Below are 20317 nucleotides of genomic sequence, written 5' to 3' on the forward strand. Positions count from 1 at the left end.
CTCTCATTCACTTCAATGTCGCAGTGGCTGTCAAATTTTAGCAGAACTGTTTTGAACTTCGTCTTGTCTTCGCCATCGGCAAACATAAGCGAGTTGTAGATACGGATGGCGTGATCCCCCGCGGTCGAGAGAAATAGCGCGATCTTCCTTGCATCCGATGCTGCCTCGAGGTCGGAGGCCTCGATATACAGGAGTATCTTTTGCTTGAAGATTTTCCAATTGGCGGCAGGTTGCCAGAGATGCGGAGATGCAGAGGAGGCTGGATGTTTTCCATTTCGCTGGATGGCCGCTTGCTGGTCATTGCAGATTCACTCGAGGTAGGTTTGGCAGGATTAATAGCACTCTGGTACCATGATGTGTTCGGCAGGTTGGTTCGACGTTGACTGCAACTGGATGAAGGGAAGCTAGAAACAAACATCTGACACCGGAGATGATCCAACACTGTTTTAGCTGTGGGTTCAGCTGTGGGTTGACACTCTACTAATCCTACTGATGACCTCTTACTGGCTTGACCAGACTTACGAGCTACCACATGGCAGTCGTGCCCACTAACTTGTGCACTCTGACTGTCTCAGTATCTGAGTCCCGAGAGAGCGGGAGTCTTAATGCCCTGTGGGCTTTATAGTGGTGGTATCCTGTCTGATGATTGGTTGTTCTGTGTTGTGTGTTCATTGGTCATCCTGTGTGTCAATCACTGCCTGTCTGCATCTCATTGTATACATGAATGGATATTATGACATGTTCTGGCTCCTAACAAGGCATAACATGTGCCATTCAAAACAGTCATCATCTGGTTAGAATCATAGAATTCATAGAACCTCTACAGGGCAGAAGGCCATTCAACCCATTGAGTCTGCACCGACCCTTAGAAACAGCATCATTACTAGGCCCGCTCGCCCACCCTGTCCACTTAACCCAATAACCCCACCTAATCTTTTAGATACGAAGGGGCAATTTAGCATGGCCAATCCATCTAATTTGCCCATCTTTGGACTATGGGAGGAAACTGGAGCACCCGGAGGAAATCCCGAGGAGCATTTAAAGCCTAAGCCTCTTAATGAGCAGCAGGCTGCCAATATGCAACTAGAAACCAGTAGCAAAACGTGGGCAACATGGTAACGCAGTGGTTAGCACAGTTGCTTCACATCTCCAGGGTCCTAGGTTCGATTCCCGGCTTGGGTCACTGTCTGTGCGGGGTCTGCACATTCTCCACGTGTCTGTGTGGGTTTCCTTCCACAGTCCAAAGATGTGCAGGTTTGATGAATTGGCTATGCTAAATTGCCCTTAGTGTCCAAAGAGATGGGGTGGGGTTACTGGGATGGGGTGGAGGTGTGGGCTTCTGTAGGGTGTTCTTTCCAAGGGCCGGTGCAGACTCGATGGGCCAAATGGCCTCCTTCTGCACTGTAAATTCTATTCTATCATTTGGTGAGTACATCGTCGCACTGAAGATCGTATCATTGCAATGCAAATTTAGCACATTCTTACACCATGCATTATGAGACACATTTGAGCCTGGGTTGGTGGACAAAAGAATCCAATCAAAGTTACTTAGCACGCAAAATCATCCAGCACGATAGATTGTTCTTTCAATGGAGATGGCATCAAAGAATGCTTGAGAATTTTGTCATATGCAAGTGACGAGTACAGCCTTCTATCCACAGTCAGGAGGCATCCGCCTAATCTGCAATGAGGAGACCCAGTCAGGAGAGTGCTGGAAATGGTGTTTTTGTGACTATTATTTCAATGGCAGCCAAATGGCACAGCCATGTCAGTTCAGAATGCCAAATGCTGTAATTGCCAAAAGAAAGTATGTATTGCAATTGCTTGCCAACAAAAGCTAAAGCAGGAAAGAGAACTAATTCCAGTGGTGATGGAAAACAGTGATGTCACAAATATGAAGTTCACCAGAGTGCCTAAGAGGAGCCAGATCTGTACAGAATTTGTGCCATCATCTATCCCCGCCCCCGGCTGCAAGCTGCTATGTGGACTGATTCGACCGACCCCCTCTGATTCAGAAGAGAAAATGCTGGAAAATCTCAGCAGGTCTGCCAGCATCTGCAGGGAAAGAAAAGAGCGAATGTTTCGAGTCCAGATAGCCCTTTGTCAAAACCATTGTTCTATTATATGTTCATCTTTTACTCTTGTTATAAATAAACAGTTTGTTAATATTTTACTTCTAAATCTGATGCCGGTAACTCATTGGAGCAGTCAAAGGTTAATGTTCTCAGGAAAATAAACAAATTATTGGTTAATTCACTTGCGTTGGGACTTGGGGTTTGTGGGGACTGGAACCGACCTTGCGCTTGCCCAGGGCGATGTAGCAAAAGTGATTGTGGATGCGCAATTTTCATAGTGCTCAACTCAAACAAAGCTAGAAGACTACACTGGAACCATAAATCAACCAGTCAGCAGATTAAGAGTAGTATTCTTTACTGACCACGCATGATTTCTATGCTGGGTTAGCAGGAGCCCAGATAATCACAAGGTTGGATTTGCCTCATGCTTATACATAGTTCAACATGAATCAGGAGTCAATAGTACCTGACAATAAACATACACATACCCCAATGTGCAAGGCTGCCCAATGGTGTGAGTTCATCTCCAAAAATCTTCCAAGTAACAATGGATAACATTTACAAGTAATGCCATATTGTACATGCAATCAGGGTGACATCTTGATTACAACCACAATAGAGGAAAAGAATCTTGAAATGTTGGATGAAGTATTAAAAAAAATGATCAGAGGGTGGCGCAGTGGTTAGCATTGCTGCCTCACGGCACCGAGGTCCTAGGTTCGATCCTGGCTCTGGGTCTCTGTCCGTGTGGAGTTTGCACATTCTCCCCGTGTTTGTGTAGATTTCGCCCCCACAACCCAAAGATATGCAGGCTGGTGGATTGGCCACGCTAAATTGCCCCTTAATTGGAAAAAATGAATTGGGTACTCTAAAAAAAAATTTAATGATCATGATATGAATTTATAAGGAGCATATGAGCCTTTGTGCATATCTGAGGTAGCATACCTTGCCCTGAAAATCAATGAAACAGGCGACAGCCAGCTAAAGCTAAAATAGAAGCTTTAGTCAATGCCACAAAAGCAAAAAATGTGTCTCAGTTTAAATCATTTCGAGCATGGTCCTTGAACTTGCAATGATATCAGCTACGCTATCTGAAATATTGAAGAAATGGAAATGGCCTAAAGATGCTGAAAGGAAGCTTGACCAGTGATGCATGATTTGTTTATTACAACAAAAATCATGACATGAAGTTAGTGTGTGATGCTTCAAAATATGGAGTAGAAACGGTGCTCAGTAATGTCATGGCTGATGATGCAGAGAATCCCAGGGCATTCACATTGTATGTCCTAACCAAGAAAAAAATCCAACTAAGCACAGATAGAAAAGGGACGTGCTGGGGATCATATTTGGAATCAAAACGTTTCACCAGTTTTTGTTGGGTAGAAATGTCATGTTAGCAACAGATCATAAACTCCTTGTAGCTGTTCTAGGACTCAAGTCTGCAATACTGGTGATGGTAGAGTCAAGGATGCAGTGGTAAACGGTACCTCTCTCACAGTATGACTGCAACGTTAAATATGGCGGTCAGAAAGGGAATGCTATCACTAATGTTTGCCACATGAGGAGTCAGAAGTAGATTGTAAAGGTGCAATCCTTACAATCGGAAAAGTAAATTATGATTTTCCAAATTTGCAACCAAAACAAGAACTCAGGAAGACTCAGTGTTGAAAAGAATATATAAACAGACATTGAATGAAAGGACTGAATTTGACCAATTACAGACAAGAAACTGAAACCATTACACAATCATTACAATATGTTGTAATAAGAGTAGGACTGCATCAAGTGGGGTCACACAGTGCTAACAGAGAGATAGGATACTGGCAGATCTCGATACTGCACACGCAGGAATAGTCAGTGTGAAACCCATTGTGACTGGGTTTTGAAATGCAACAATACTACATGTTCTATCTGGCTTCCTGTGGTCATGTGACCTCTAGCAAGAGGCACTCTCTGTAAGCAGATGCTTTACATCAGTTCAATAAAGACCTACACTGAGAAAGCACTGCAATCTTGGAACTTTCAGAAGTGGAGAAAAAATAATTTTGATACCTTGGAAATGACGTCAAGAAACTACAGCTCAGAAAGGCACACAGAAGCACTCAAATCTGCTAAACGCTGCTGGAAAAGGAAAAGCAAACACGGACAGAAGGTTGCAAGTAAAATACTCAGTGAGTCAACATGCATGTAAACTTTCCATTTCTACTCATGTCAAAATGAAAAAATGAAAAAATGAAAATGAAAATCACTTATTGTCACGAGTAGGCTTCAATGAAGTTACTGTGAAAAGCCCCTAGTCGCCACATTCCGGCGCCTGTCCAGGGAGGCTGGTACGGGAATCGAACCATGCTGCTGGCCTGCTTGGTCTGCTTTAAAAGCCAGCGATTTAGCTGAGTGAGCTGAACCAGCCCCTGGTGGCAGAACAGACATGCAATGGCAAAAGTACAAGCTTGCAACACATTTAGTTAACAAGTGAGGACTAACACAAGTAGTCACACTTTTAACATTCCTTGGGAAGGAACATGGAAAATGTTAAACCACCTTAAATCTAACTGGCAAATAATGAAAACATGTGGGAGAGATTTTGAAAGCCTTGAATGCATACTTTGAACCCAGATAGAACATTACTTATGAACGCTATGTATTCAACACTAGAACCCAAGTGTAAATGAACCCATCAATCAGTAAGTAACTGGCAGAATCATGTGAATTTGGACAACTAAAAGATGGTCCAATTAAAGTTAGAATTGTCTTTGGCATACAAGACCCCTCAGTGAGGGCAGGCCTACTGACAGAGGAGAAACTTATGATCTAGAAAGCGATAAACATATGTAGAAGTGCAGAAGTTGTAAAACATCAGTTAGAGCACTGTAGCCCTCTAAAATGGACACCAGTCTACAAAATGGAGAACTGTTAAGACTGCAGGGAAAAACAGCCAGAGTAAGGACACACAGCTTGCAGAAGCATTTTGCACGTACAAAACCGGTTTCAAGGCAGTTGCAGAAACCCAGCCAAAGGTGCAAATAGGAAAGCGATCTGCATATTAATGAGATGATACCGGCCCAGTCCCAGATACAATAGAAACATTTTAAGTATCGATTGATACTTTCTATAGCTACCCAGCCAGAATGGCGCCAGAGAACCCAGGTCAATGACCCATAGGAACCGCCCCCGCCATCGAGGAACGACTCCAGGATAGGAGAGTTCGAATGATATCGATTGGGAAAGACCCAATCGATACCTAGCAGGTGAAAGAGCCCGCCCCAAGGGGCACGGACCTCTGGGGACCTATAAAAAGGTCAAGCACCTGATTCGGTCTGTTGCTTCCTGACTCCGGCCTAGGCTGTTGCATCCTGACTCCGACCCCAGCCTCCAGACCCTGTCTTTCATCACCGGCCGTTGAGCATCAGCCATCTATCAGTAAGTGCCAAAACAACGATCGCTACGTGACCCAGGCATTGCTTATACTCTTGCCAACTATTAGTGAACAGAAGGTGCAGACCAGAAAGGAACAAAGGCCTTGTCCCCTGACCTTGCTGTTTCCTACTTAGATAAGTATTTAGTCGTTTAATAGTAGAAATAGACTTCCAGTTGCGGCTATGCGGAGCTAAGCCACACATTCGGCAGCTCCTGCTATTTAGGGACTTTTGGGCCGTTTCGAGGGCCCCAAACGGAGCTGTTTCTACGCATCCCGGTGGGGGAAGGTGCCTGGAAGAACTTGCCCCACACTATATGGTGCTCACCTGGAGTGGGAAGAAGAAAAAGGCTGCAGTAACTCCCCCAAAAAAACGGGGGAAGAAAAACAAAATGGCGGCCGGCACTCCTGCTATTTAGGGACTTTTGGGCCGTTTTGAGGGCCCCAAACAGCGCTGTTTCTACACATCCTAGTGGGGGAAGGTGCCTGGAAGAACTTGCCCCACATTATCTGGTGAAAAAGGCTGCAGTAACGCCCCCCAAAAAACGGGTGAAAAAAAACAAAATGGCGGCCGGCGCTCCCGCTATTTAAGGGCTTTTGGGCCGTTTTGAGGGCCCCAAACAGTGCTGTTGCTACATATCCCGGTGGGGGAAGGTGCCTGGAAGAACTTGCCCCACACTAGATGGTGAAAAAGGCTGCAGAAACGCCCCCAAAAAAACGTGGGAAGAAAAACAAAATGGCGGCCGGCGCAACACCCGAGGACTGGTGGAAGTGGGCGCAGGAGCAACAGGCCTCGCTCCTACGTTGTTTTGCTGAGCTGAAGGCTGAGCTGCTGGACTCCATGAATGTAACTGCGACCAAGCTGCTTGGGACCCAGGCGGCACAGGAGGAGTCTATTCGGGAGTTGCAGCGGCAGGCCGTTGAAAGAGAGGAGGAGGCCGTGGTCCTCGTTGGGAAAGTGGAGTTGCACGAGGCACTTCATAAAAAGTGGCAGGACCGCTTGGAGGAGCTGGACGTTCGCACGAGGCGAAAGAATCTGAGGATCCTGGGCCTGGCGGAGGGGCTGGAGGGGTCGGATCTCCCGGCGTATGTGACCACGTTGTTGAGCTCGTTGATGGGAGCAGGGTCCTTCCATTTGCCCCTGGAGCTCGAGGGAGCGCACAGAGTGATGGCCAGGAGGCCCAAGGCAGATGAGCCCCCGAGGGCGGTGCTGGTGCGGTTCCACCGATTCAGTGACCGGGAGTGTGTGCTGCGCTGGGCCAAGAAAGAGAGGAGCAGTAAATGGGAGAATTCGGTAGTGAGGATCTACCAGGACTGGAGTGCGGAAGTGGCTAAGCGGCGGGCCAGGTTCAACCGGACGAAGGCGGTGCTTCATGCTAAGCAGGTCAGGTTTGGAATGCTGCAGCCTGCGCGCCTGTGGGTGACATACAAGGACCGGCACCATTACTTCGAGTTCCCGGAGGAGGCGTGGGCCTTTGTACAGGCGGAGAAGCTGGACTTGAACTAGGGCCTGGGAACATACTTTGGCCGGCGTTGTTTCCGCTGTGGCTGTTTTGTTCCAACTGTTTCAACTTTTTCAACTTCGAAATGTGTGTTATGTATGCTGGTTTTCTTTTTGCTCTGTTTACGGGTGGGTTTGTCTGTTGGGTATGGTTGTGGGGTAGGTGGGGAGTGTTGGGGGTTTGTGTTCTATATGTTCTCTTTTGTACGGGGCTGGGGATTGAGGGGAAACTGGATTTTGGGGAACTGCGTCAGAAGGATGGGGTGTGGCATTGTGAAAGCGCGGGCTTTCCTCTGGTTTCCCGCGCTGCGGGGCAGGGGGGTGGAGCTTGCGATGGGGGAAGGGCCTCTACGGGTCTTTTTTCCCGCGCTGCAATAATGCCAAGGAGGTGTGGCAAGAGGGGGATGACCCCAAGCCGGGAGGGGATAGGTTTTGGCGGGAGCTGCCGGGGTCAGCAGAAGTCAGCTGACTCACGGAAGTACCATGGAGGGTGCGTCGCGGCTAGGAGGGGTCCTAGCCTGGGGGGGGGAGGGGGGTGGGGGGGGATACCGGGTTGCTGCTGGAACGACTAGGAAGGAGCCGATGAGGGCCGGGGGGGAAGAGGAGAGGCGCTATCGCCATGGGGAACGGGTCGAGCGGGGTATGCTGGCCTGGGGCGAACATCTGCCAAGCTATGGCTAGTCGGCAGGGGAGGGGGGCGGGTTGCCCTCTGATCCGGCTGATTACCTGGAACGTGAGGGGGCTGAACGGGCCGGTTAAGAGAACCAGGGTGGTCTCCCATCTAAGGGGGTTGAAGGCGGACGTGGCTATGCTCCAGGAGACCCACCTGAAGGTGGCGGACCAGGTCCGTCTGAGGAAGGGGTGGGTGGGGCAGGTTTATCATTCAGGATTGGACGCAAAGAACCGGGGGGTGGCGATTCTAGTGGGGAAGAGGGTGGCGTTTGAGGCGGCTGAGGTGGTGTCGGACAAGGAGGGCAGATATATCATGGTGAGGGGTAGGCTGCAGGGAGAGAAGGTGGTGCTGGTGAACGTATATGCCCCGAATTGGGATGATGCTGGCTTCATGAGGCGCTTGTTGGGCCGCGTCCCGGACCTGGAGGCAGGGGGCCTGATCATGGGGGGAGATTTTAACACAGTGCTGGATCCCACACTGGACCGGTCCAGTTCAAGGACGGGTAGGAGACCGGCGGCGGCCAAAGTGCTGAGGGGATACATGGACCAGATGGGAGGGGTGGATCCCTGGAGGTTTGGGAGACCGAGAGCGCGGGAGTATTCCTTTTTCTCTCACGTCCATAGGGTTTATTCCCGGATAGACTTTTTTGTCCTGAGCAGGGGGTTGATCCCGAGGGTGCAGGATGCCGAGTATTCGGCCATAGCGATTTCGGACCATGCCCCGCACTGGATTGATCTGGAGATGGGGGAGGCGCGGGACCAGCGCCCGCTCTGGCGCCTGGATGTGGGGATGCTGGCGGAGGAGGAGGTGTGTAAGAGGGTTCGGAGAAGCATTGAGGGGTATCTGGTTACCAATGATACGGGGGAGGTCCAGGTGGGGATGGTCTGGGAGGCTCTGAAAGCAGTGATCCGGGGGGAGCTGATCTCCATCCGGGCCCACAGGGAAAGGAAGGAGAGGAAGGAGAGGGAGAGACTGGTGGGAGAGCTTCTGGAGGTGGACAGGAGATATGCGGAGGCACCGGAGGAAGGGTTGCTGGGAGAACGGCGCAGGTTGCAGGCCAATTTTGACTTGCTGACCACCAGAAAGGCGGAGACACAGTGGAGGAGGGCGCAGGGTGCGGTATATGAGTATGGAGAGAAGGCGAGCAGGATGTTGGCGCATCAGCTCCGTAGGCGAGATGCGGCTAGGGAAATTGGGGGAGTGAAGGATGGGGGTGGAAATGTAGTGCAGAAGGGGACAGAAGTAAACGGGGTCTTTAGGGACTTTACGAGGGATTGTACCGGTCGGAACCTCCGAGGGGGAGAGAGGGGATGGAGAGCTTCATGAACAGGCTATGTTTCCCAAGGGTTCAAGAGAGGCTGGTTGAGGGGCTGGGGGCGCCGATAGAGTTGGAGGAGCTAGTCAGGGGGATCGGGCAAATGCAGTCAGGTAAGGCCCCGGGGCCGGACGGGTTCCCGGCAGAATTTTACAAAAAATATGCGGACCTGGTGGGTCCCCTGCTGGTGCGAACTTTCAATGAGGCGTGGGAGGGGGGGGCTTTGCCCCCGACGATGTCGCGGGCACTGATCTCTTTGATCCTAAAACGGGATAAGGACCCCTTGCAGTGCGGATCATATAGGCCTATTTCACTCCTTAACGTAGACGCTAAGTTGCTGGCGAAGATCCTGGCTACCAGGATAGAGGATTGTGTGCCAGAGGTAATTCATGAAGATCAGACAGGGTTTGTCAAGGGGCGGCAGCTCAACACGAATGTGCGGAGACTGCTCAATGTTATCATGATGCCGGCAGTGGAGGGGGAGGCGGAGATAGTGGTGGCGCTGGATGCAGAGAAGGCGTTTGATAGAGTTGAATGGGGGTACCTATGGGAGGTGCTGGAGAGGTTTGGATTTGGGGAGGGATTCATCAAATGGGTGAGGCTGCTTTACGCGGCGCCGATGGCGAGTGTAGTCACAAATGGAAGGAGATCGGAGTATTTTAGGCTTTATCGTGGGACCAGGCAGGGGTGTCCCCTGTCCCCCCTGCTCTTTGCACTGGCGATTGAACCGCTGGCCATGGCGTTGAGGGAGTCAGGGAAGTGGAGGGGTCTGGTGCGGGGGGGGGAGGAGCACCGGGTATCGCTGTATGCAGACGACCTGCTGTTATATGTGGCGGACCCAGAGGGGGGAATGCCGGGGGTGATGGAACTGTTAGCGGAATTTGGGGGCTTCTCGGGCTATAAGCTGAACTTAGGAAAGAGCGAGGTATTTGTAGTGCACCCGGGAGATCAGGAGGAGGGAATTGGGAGGCTCCCCTTCAGGCGGGCAGTGAAGAGTTTCAGGTACCTGGGGGTGCAGGTGGCCAGGAGTTGGGGGGCTCTTCATAAGCTTAACTTCACCAGACTAGTGGAACAGATGGAGGAGGAATTTAAAAGGTGGGACATGGTGCCGCTATCGCTGGCGGGCAGAGTGCAATCCGTCAAAATGACGGTTCTCCCGAGGTTCTTGTTCCTCTTCCAGTGCTTGCCCATCTTTATCCCTAGGGCCTTTTTTAAAAGAGTGACCAGCAGCATCATGGGATTTGTTTGGGCGCATGGCACCCCAAGGGTGAAGAGGGTCTTCTTGGAGCGGAGTAGGGATGGGGGGGGGCTGGCGTTGCCCAACCTCTCGGGGTATTACTGGGCGGCCAACGTGTCGATGGTGCGTAAGTGGGTGATGGAGGGGGAGGGGGCAGCATGGAAACGGATGGAGAGAGCGTCCTGTGGGGATACAAGCCTGGGGGCCCTGGTAACGGCGCCGTGGCCGCTCCCTCCCACGAGGTATACCACGAGTCCGGTGGTGGCGGCTACCCTCAAGATTTGGGGGCAGTGGAGGCGACATAGGGGAGAAGTGGGGGGCTCGATGGAGGCTCCGTTAAGGGGGAACCATAGGTTCGTCCCGGGGAACATGGATGGGGGATTTCGGGGATGGTATAGAGCGGGCATTAGACAGCTGAAGGACCTGTTTATCGACGGAAGGTTTGCGAGCCTGGGGGAGTTGGAAGAGAAATTTGGGCTCCCGCCGGGAAACATGTTTAGATATCTGCAGGTAAAGGCATTTGCTAGACGGCAGGTGGAGGGATTCCCTGCGCTCCCCGCGAAGGGGGTGAGTGACAGGGTGCTCTCGGGGGTCTGGGTCGGGGAGGGGAAGATATCCGATATCTACAAGCTTATGCAGGAGAAGGAAGAGGCGTCAGTAGAGGAGCTGAAAACGAAGTGGGAGGGGGAACTGGGGGAACAGATCGAAGACGGGACATGGGCTGATGCCCTGGAGAGGGTAAATTCTTCCTCCTCGTGTGCGCGGCTTAGCCTCATCCAATTCAAGGTGCTGCATAGGGCCCACATGACTGGGACGAGGATGAATAGGTTCTTTGGGGGTGAAGATAGGTGTGCCAGGTGCTCGGGGAGTCCAGCGAACCATGCCCATATGTTCTGGGCATGCCCGGCATTGGAGGACTTCTGGAAGGGGGTGGCGAGGACGGTGTCAAGGGTGGTGGGATCCAGGGTCAAGCCAGGATGGGGACTCGCGATCTTTGGGGTTGGGGTAGAGCCGGGAGTGCAGGAGGCGAAAGAGGCCGGTGTGCTGGCCTTTGCGTCCCTAGTAGCCCGGCGAAGGATTTTGCTACAGTGGAAGGACGCGAGGCCCCCAAGCGTGGAGACCTGGATCAATGACATGGCGGGCTTTATTAAGCTTGAGAAGGTTAAATTCGCCCTGAGAGGATCGGTGCAAGGGTTCTTTAAACGGTGGCAACCTTTCCTCGACTTTCTGGCTCAACGATAGGGTACTGGGACAGTAGCAGCAGCAACCCGGGGGGGGGGGTGGGGGGGTGGGGGGGGGGGGGGGGGCGTTGATTATGTTAGCTTATTTTATTTAAATTTGATTTATCTAATTTTAATTTATGGTTAAGTTCTCTTGTTTGGGGGGGGGGGGTGGGGGAATGTGATACATGTGATGTTACGGTATGGGGGGAATTGTGGGTGTTATGGGGCTGTTAGTTGCATATTACTGCTTTTTGCTATACTTTTTGTTATATTTTCTGCAAAAAATTCCAATAAAAAAAAAAAAAAAAAAAAAATAGTAGAAATAAGTATTAGTCTTTTAGCGTGTGCATGAGTATTTATTATATCTGTTATAATAAACACTAATTGTTTAGACTTACTGATCGGTGTTTAGACTTATTGCTTTGAACTTGACCTTGATAACTTGTGACGGTGTCTCTGACGGCACCTGGCGACTCCTAAGCATAGATACAGAGCCAAACCAGTGTTAAGCACATGTCCTTTAAATGGAGGCGTGTTAATCACACTAACAGTAGAACGAGCAACAGCACATGTATGGCAGAACAGAGCAGGAGTCACATTCTGGTGAGAGACATCACAGGCCGAAAGAATGGAACAATGCAGACAAAGGGCAGGATGCAAATACTGTGTGGACGACTTCATAGAAAGGAAAAGAAGGATTGTCCAACATGGGGAAAGCAATGTTTTAACTGCAAGAAGCTGAATCATTTCATGCACAAATGTTTGGCTAGAAAGAAGCAAAACAAGACTATACAGGTGGCCATCGGAGACATATCGACAGAAGTGTCTGATGAAGCTCTATGCATGATACAACAGGTCGGTTCTGTCAAGTCTATGGAGATAAATGGTATGTAACTGTTAAAATGATGACCGCAGCACGAGAGTATCCGGTGACCAAGAAGTGTCCAATAGACACTAGTACATCATGCAGCATCATGGCCTTCACAGGCCTGTGTAAAGTGGCTCAACATAGCGATCCAAAAATGAAGCCCTTGAAATTAAGGTTGAGGCTGTGTAATGTCACGATACTCATACCAAGAGGGCAAATTAGTCTGAAACCCCAGTGCAATGGCAAGAAGAAATATCTAGAGTTCCAGATCATGGGCGAAATTCTCCGACCCTGCGCCTGGGGCCGCCGAAAATCCCGCCCACACCGTGGCAGAGATTCTCCGCCACCCGGGAAGTGGCGGTGGAAGGAATCTCGCCACTCCGATCGGAGAGGCCCTACGGTGATTCTCCGGCCCGGATGGGCCGAAGTCCCGCCGCTGGGAGGCCTCTCCCGCCGCCGAGGTTTAAACCACCTCTGGAACGGCGGGATCAGCGGCGTGAGCGGGCCCCGGGGTCCGGGGGGGGGGGGGCGGGGGGCGATCGAACCCCGGGGGGTGCCCCCACGGTGGCCTGGCCCGCGATCGGGGCCCCCCGCTCAGACTCTGGGCCAGTGCCCTGGGTGCACTATTTTCTTCCGCGTCCGCCACGGCCTCCGCCATGGCGGAAGCGGAAGAGAACCCCACGTCGTGTATGCGCCGGCGAAAGCCTTTCGGCCAGCCCCGCTGCCGGGGGCTCCGTTTTTTTGTGCCAGTCTTCTGGTGCCAACCGCTCCGGCGCGGGGCTGGCCCCTAAAGGTGGGGAGAATTCCCCACCTTTGGGGAGGCGCGACCCCTGAGTGGTTGGCGCTACTCCCCTACTCCAGCACCCTCCGTCACGCCGGGTAGGGGAGAATGCCGCCCCAAAGATGGGATGCAACAGCCACTCATCTCAGCTGTAGTCATTCCAAAGCTTTGGAATGGTAACCCTGAATGTGCTAACAGAGATTTTCAACATGTCACAGCATACAAAATCATTAAGAAGTCTCACAACACCAGGTTAAAGTCCAACAGGTTTATTTGAAATCACAAGCTTTCAGGGCGCTGCTCCTTTATCAGGTGAAGTGGAGGCAGGTTCACAATCACACCATATATCGGAGACACACAATTGCAAAATCAAAAGCTTGTGATTTCAAATGAACTAGTTGGACTTTAACCTGGTGTTGTGAGGCTTCTTACTGTGCCCACCCCAGTCCAGCGCCGGCATCTTCACATCATGGCTACAAAATCATTGACTCCCGAACAGATCATAGAGGAGTACGAAGATGTGTTAACAGGGCTGAGGTGTCTACCTGGAGAATATCATCTCAAAGTAGATGCGAGTGTAAGACCAATTCAGCATCTGCCAAGAACAGTTTCAGCTGACCTCAAGCCAAGCTGAAAATTCAAGATAGAAGCATTGCAAAAGAAGGGAGTAATCAAGAAACTGACAACTCCTACAGACTTGATTAGCAGCACAGTAGCAGTGAAACAACATGGAAAGCTGCAAGTAAACCTAGACTCAAAGGATCTAAATAAAGCGCTGAAGAGATCTCACTACCCCATGCCAACCATCAAAGGAATTTTGTCACAACTTGCCAAGGCAAAGACCTTTACCACTCTAAATGTGAAGGATGGTCACTGGCAAGTGAAGATGGATAAAAACCACAGCTTTCTAATGACATTCTGGATGTTGTTCAGTAGATGCAGATGGCAGTGCATTCTGTTTGGCCTTTCCACAGCTCCAGAAAAGAATCAACACAGACCATGAGATGGTCATGGAACTTCCTGGAGTGGAAGCCAGAGCAGATGATCTGCTAGTCTATGGACGTCGATACACAACTGAAGAAGTCATAGCTGGCCATGATCAGAATTTAGTATGATTGCTAGAGAAAGCAATCAAGATTGACCTAAATCTGAACAAGAAAAAATTGCAACTGACGATGCCTGAAGTCAAGAACACAGGTCATGTACTGACAGCAAAAGGTATTCGACTGGATCCTGACAAGGCGAGAGCTGTTGTAGCGATGTAACGATCAACAGATATAAATACAGTGCAACGCTGCTTTGGATTTGTAAATTATTTAGCAAGATTTTTGCCTAATGTGTCATTGGAGGGTAATCGAGGATGTGCAGTGGTTCTGGGGAACAAACAAGAAGCAGCATTCACCAAAATCATGCAACTAGTACCAACAATGTCAGTGCTGAAGTATCATGATGTCAATGACAAAGTCACCTTGCAGCATGACACCAGCGAGAAAGACCTTGGAGCAAGGCAAATGTAGCAAGGACAACCAATCACATTTGCATCCAGACGACTAACAAAGTCACGCCCAGATCAAAAAAGGCTCTTGTTTTTACTTGAGAGCAATTTCTTCAACACCTGCTTGGGAGAAACAAAGTAACAGCGGAGTCTGATCACAAGCTACTTCAAAGCATTTTTCTCAAACTACTACGATCGGCTCCGAAATGTCTGCAAAGAATGCTCCTCCATTTACAGAACTATCATTTAGATGTGACCTACAAGCAGATGTACAGTACAGACATGCTGTCGAGATCAGCGCTCCCCATGAAGAAAGTTGACGGTGCTACAACAGAATGTGAAATATTCCAGATTCAACGTGAAGCAGCAGCTTGACATGATCTGGAAGTCATCAACCCAGCAGAGATGGTGAAGCTGACATGCAAGCATCTTGCTCAAATCAAGCAAACTACCCGACACAATGTAATTGTACAAGCACTAAAGAAATATTGATGAAAGAATGGCCTGAGGGCACCAATGACAAACCTGTGGTAACAAGAGGATATTAGACATTTTGAGATGCATTATTAGCCCGAGATGGCAACTTACACAAAAGAAATAGAGTCACCATCCATAAGGAGATGAGAGGAGAGATGCTGAAGTGTATCCATGCAAAGACATTAAGGAATTAAACCCAGACTGAGACATGAATTGAAGTGCTCCACTGGCCAAACATGAGCAATGAAATTAAAGATCCAGAGGCTCGTCCATTGCTTGTAATAAGCACCAGGTTAAACAGAGAGCCTTTGATGACTCAGAGCTCCATGGATCCCCAACACTGAAATGGAATAACAACAATTACCACAACAGGTGCCATGGGAACAATACTCTCTTGTCAAGGAACATCACTCAGACAAACAGCCAATGACAATGCGCTTCTGTACCATTAAGAGATTAGCACAATTTGAAGACAATGTGCGGGATTTACCGCCCCCCCCCCCCCCCCCCCCCCCGCCCCCCCCGCTGTGTGTTTTTCAGCTGCAGAGGTGGCCCGCCAGCGGGGTCTACCACCTCACTGTTGTCAACGGGATTTCTCGATACAGTACCCCTCGGGAAACCCATGCGCTGGTGTAGGACTGGAATCTCCCGCCAGCATGAACAGCTGGTAAATCCCACCCTATCTATGCAATGCACGTGCAGAGACTGACTAGTAGGACAAACAGTTATCAATGCATGAGAACAGCGAGTGTACAGTGGGCAACTTTGATAAATCAAAGTTTCATTCAATCATGCAAACAAATTTGTCATTCCTTCGGAAAAAGGGTTTATTTTGTTCATTTTGAAAAGGGGATGTTTGGGCTTTGAAATACAACAGTATTACATGTCGTATCTGGCTTGCCGCAGTCACATAACCTCTGCCATGAGGCACTCTCTCTGTGAGAAGACATTTGACATCAGTTCAATAGAAGACTTACACTGAGAAAGCACTGCAATCTTTGAACTTGAAACACAGCTTTGTTTATTGACCGGGATCACACAGTGACCTAGAATCACTGGTAAACAAATGTACTATCTGCCAAAACTGTAGAAACATGTCGTGAAAAACATCTTTGCTGTCATTTACATGGCCAACTTAACTATTTCAAAGATTTCATGTAGACCTCCTTTGTGAAAAGAAAAACAACAATTTCTTGGTAATCATCAATAGCCACTCAAAGTGGATTGTAGTAAAGCACATAGGCCTTCTGGTGGGTCTGCCTATTCAGAAGGTCTCTGTGGGGAGTCCCCCTATTCAGGTTGTCTCTGGGGGCAGGGAGTCGAGTCACCTCATATTTGGGGGAAGGGGAGGAACCCAGAAAATCCAGGGGTGGGTGGCTGATCCGCATTCCAGGGAGGGGTGGGGGCTGCTTAGTGATGTGGGGGTGTTGGCCAGCCACAGAAGCTCGCTATCGCGCCTTTCGCTCTGAATGGCAGCCCGTAGAGAGATTCCCTCGGGAATCCCTCGTCTTCCTCAAGCCTAAATTTGCATGGCGAGCAATACTGAATTGCTTCCTGATTTGTGCTCCCACTGGGGGTGCCAAGTCACCTCTGGAGGGAGAGCATATTTTCCAAATGAAGAATCCTGGCCATTGCTGGATTGCTTGATTGATAGGCCATCTGGTGTAGCTCACAAAATTTACCAGCTGCTTGTGCAGCTTCAATAGACGGCTTTGTGGGCATTTCCCCATGTGTTGTTATTATGTCATTATGAATGATTGGCTGAGCTTCAAAAAACTAAAACTATCGCAACGTTTTTGTTAAATATTTGTCTGACAGTTTAAAGAGGATATTAAAGTAGTTGACGTCTTTGATGTGGACTCTGAATACATGTTTTTTTATCGAAGAGATTAATCGCATGGGATTTAAAATCTTTGAATGGTTTTCTTTAATGATTCTTTTTAAAACAATCAAGTGAGTAGGAATGAGCGTTGCATTAGGTTGTTCTAAGTTTATTTCATTTCTACATGTCTTCTGGGGTCTGTCCATGATGGATTCTGGGTGAGTGTCAATGGAGGTGGCATGAGGGGGCATAGGACTGGGTGGGGTGGCATGATTTGGCATTCAGGTGGCATGAGTGTATGGAGCCATGGGATTCTGTAGTGGCATGAGTTTGCATGGAGATGGTAAAGGACAATGGGCAAAGGACAAAACAGAGCTGACAGTGATTTGCATTTCATTAATTACAATATAAATTGCTATCCAATTGCTAATCTGTACTAGTATGGAAAAAGAGTCGCCTCTCCAGATAAATGTGCCCTTTTTTAGCCTCTTTAATATTGGGCACTGCACATTATACGATGTTGTAAAGGGAAAACCATCACGAAAATATGTCTGACAAACCTTTTCTCATTTGTGCATGTACAAAATGTCTAATGATGCAAACAACGCACCCAAACACCACGACCAAAATGAGACATGGCTTTTTTGGTAGTCTTTCCGGCCCAACTAAGAAGGTTTTTCATGAAGACAGCAAGTTAGATTTTCAGCTTCCACACAAAACTGATGCAAAGTCCATGAAGCATCCGTGCTGCCTACATGACCCTAGCAAGATGTTTAAAGAAGGACTTGGTTTATTACGAAGCAATTATATTTATGCATCAGATCCCAGCCTGGTCTGCTCTGTCCCATACACCCATGCTCCCCCTCATCTCCCCCCCTCCATATGGCCCATCTCCCCAAGCCCCCTCACCGAAGCACCCTCCCCACGATGAACCACAATTGTGGCTAACAATGCCCCTCTGTGAGCCCGCAGGAGAAGTTGGTCCACAACCAATGGGAGGGGGTTCAGATGTGCAGCGGGGTGTCGGACGTCAAAATCCTCACCCCCTATGAGGAGCAGACACTGGAGGGCACGGGAGTGTCTGAGGACAGAGCAGTGACCACCATAGAGGTTGGTGCAGAGGTGAGGATCCACCGGCCCCCACCCAGGTGACGCGTAACACGTGAGTTGTTAATGCCATACAGACTGACCCATCCCTCCCACTGACCATATGCACATTCTCCCGCAGGACCTGCGCCAGCCAACAGGGTTTCCTCCTCCACCCCACAAACCCCACCCACCTCCTAAGCGAACACCTCGGAACAGAGCTCCAAGGATGCCACTGTTATCGCCATCCCCATCCTCCACTAGCGCAGAGACACAGACCTCGGTGGGCAACAGTGCGGTCTGGCCTCTGGGACACTTTCTGATGAGCACCACGTAGCTGCTGATGCACATCAGGTAGAGGCAGGAATAACCAGACAGGACAGCAGCTGGAGGTCCCTGGGGTTGTGTGCCAGTCACAGCTGGGCATTGCCGGTGTTCTCCAGAGCATGACCCAGTAACTGAGAAGCATCAATGAGGGCGTCAACACAATGCTGCAGACATTCGGGAGCCAGGACTGGCACAGCCAGATGATGCAGGGGCAGCCAAGGTTTGACCCAGCTGTCCCTCTGCTCAGGGATGAACCTCAGGATCTTATGGGCACTGACCAGGAGGAGGGGCACTGGATGTCAACCCAAAGCCATCCTATGAAGTGGCGACAGCAGCCACCAACTCCCCCGAGTTCCACCTCCCTGACAACGGAGCATATCGCAGTCAGCACTCAGAACAGGGCAGCAAGGTGGGGCATGTAATGCTGGCAAGAGCACCTGGACCCTCCGGCCCCAGAGCCCCCAGAGGATGCCCACCAGAGGGGAGGCATCGAAGGCCACAGGTCACGGTAAGCAGCAGGCTGCCTCCACCCTTGATCTGCATCTTGGGGACACATCTAGACCCAGCGATAGAGCACGGGAAGGCTAAGCACATCAAGGATCATTGAGAGGACACTGGGGGGAGGGTAAGGGTCGGGGGAAGGTTTGACAAGGTGCGGAGAGTGAGGCGACATTATCGGGAGATTGGAGCAGCGGGGACATTTATGTACATCATTAAAATCTGTCGACCTTGACTAATATGACGCCTCTGGCACTTTTGTCCGCAATGCGGGCTGAGAACCAATCCCATGCCCAATCTCCACGGACATGGAGATCCTCGGCTCCTTGCAAACAACCCCCCCCCCCCCACCACACCCCCCAACTCCCCTCCATCCAACATGCCCTGCCCATGACCCATTTGCATCTACTTAGCGTCCCAAACACCATTTCCTCTGGGCCGGAAATCACATAGGCGAGAATCACTATTGGTCCTGACAAGCATGTTGGACCTTGCCATGGCCAATGGGGGGGGGGGGGTAAACTCCTTTAGGAAGTTGCCCCCAAAGTCCATCCGAGGGCCACAATATCCTCACAATGCAAGACCTGCCCACCTCACCAGATCCCTCCCACTGCCCTCCAGAGACCCCCTAAATAGAGAAGTTCCCCAAAGACCTCCTAAATAGGGAGACTCCCCACAGACCCTTCAAGAAAGGAGACACTGTCAGGAAACCCCCCCAGAAAAGAGCAACATGTCAGGTAGTCACCCAGACAAGAGACCCCTGTCTGGAAGCTGGAGAGAAGTCCAGACAGAGACAATGAAAAGATTTACTGCTCTAACACTCACCTGAGCATATACCTGCTGGATCAGACAAAGGAAGCACCATGTGTCAATTCCTGGAAAGAGAAAGCAGTGACCTGTGTTTAACCCCCTCAGATCCTTGACCTGCAAACAAATCATTCATTTCCCTCGCTGGACTGTTATTAACAGCTTTCGCACATGCACACCACAATGTTTACAAACATCAACCACTTCAAAGAGAGTTATGTGAATTCCAATCACCCCTTTCACACTTGCTCAGCCAGGTTACCCCTTTCACACGGGTTCAGCTCCCCAGTGATGAAAACAGTGTGGGCTTGACCAGGGAGAAACTTCCCAACGCCCCCAAAAATGACTTTGTGTGGTTGAATAGCAGTGTGGATCTCACGCAAAGAGCCTGCAAGAAACACCCTGCCAAACTCGCCAGCAATTTTTTGGATGAATCAAGCCCGTTAACTCTGTTTCTCTGGCCACAAATGGTGCCAGACCCCTGTTGAGCATTTGCAACATTTCCTGTTTTCATTTCAGATTTCCAGCATGCAAAGTGGCTGGAGTTTTGTCATTTTTCTTCAGAGTGTCAACGGGGTGGGGGAAAAGCAGTGTGTAGGCTGCTGACTTCACAGCAGGCATTTCCCACCAAATTTTTAAAACACTCTGAAAAAAAATCTTGGAGGTGGATCCCTTGACATCATGCGGGCAAGGCGGACTCATCTGCCAGCAACTTTG

The 20317-nt window shown here is 49.9% G+C and overlaps 1 protein-coding gene across 3 annotated transcripts in view; it reads right to left on the bottom strand.

Annotated features, from left to right (window-relative positions):
- LOC119965230 (pro-neuregulin-2, membrane-bound isoform-like) overlaps positions 1 to 20317 on the bottom strand; it is an 885803-nt gene that overhangs the window by 680677 nt on the left and 184809 nt on the right. The window lies entirely within an intron of this gene.

Source organism: Scyliorhinus canicula, chromosome 4 (genome assembly GCF_902713615.1).
Source record: "Scyliorhinus canicula chromosome 4, sScyCan1.1, whole genome shotgun sequence".
NCBI classification, from domain to species: Eukaryota; Metazoa; Chordata; class Chondrichthyes; order Carcharhiniformes; family Scyliorhinidae; genus Scyliorhinus; species Scyliorhinus canicula.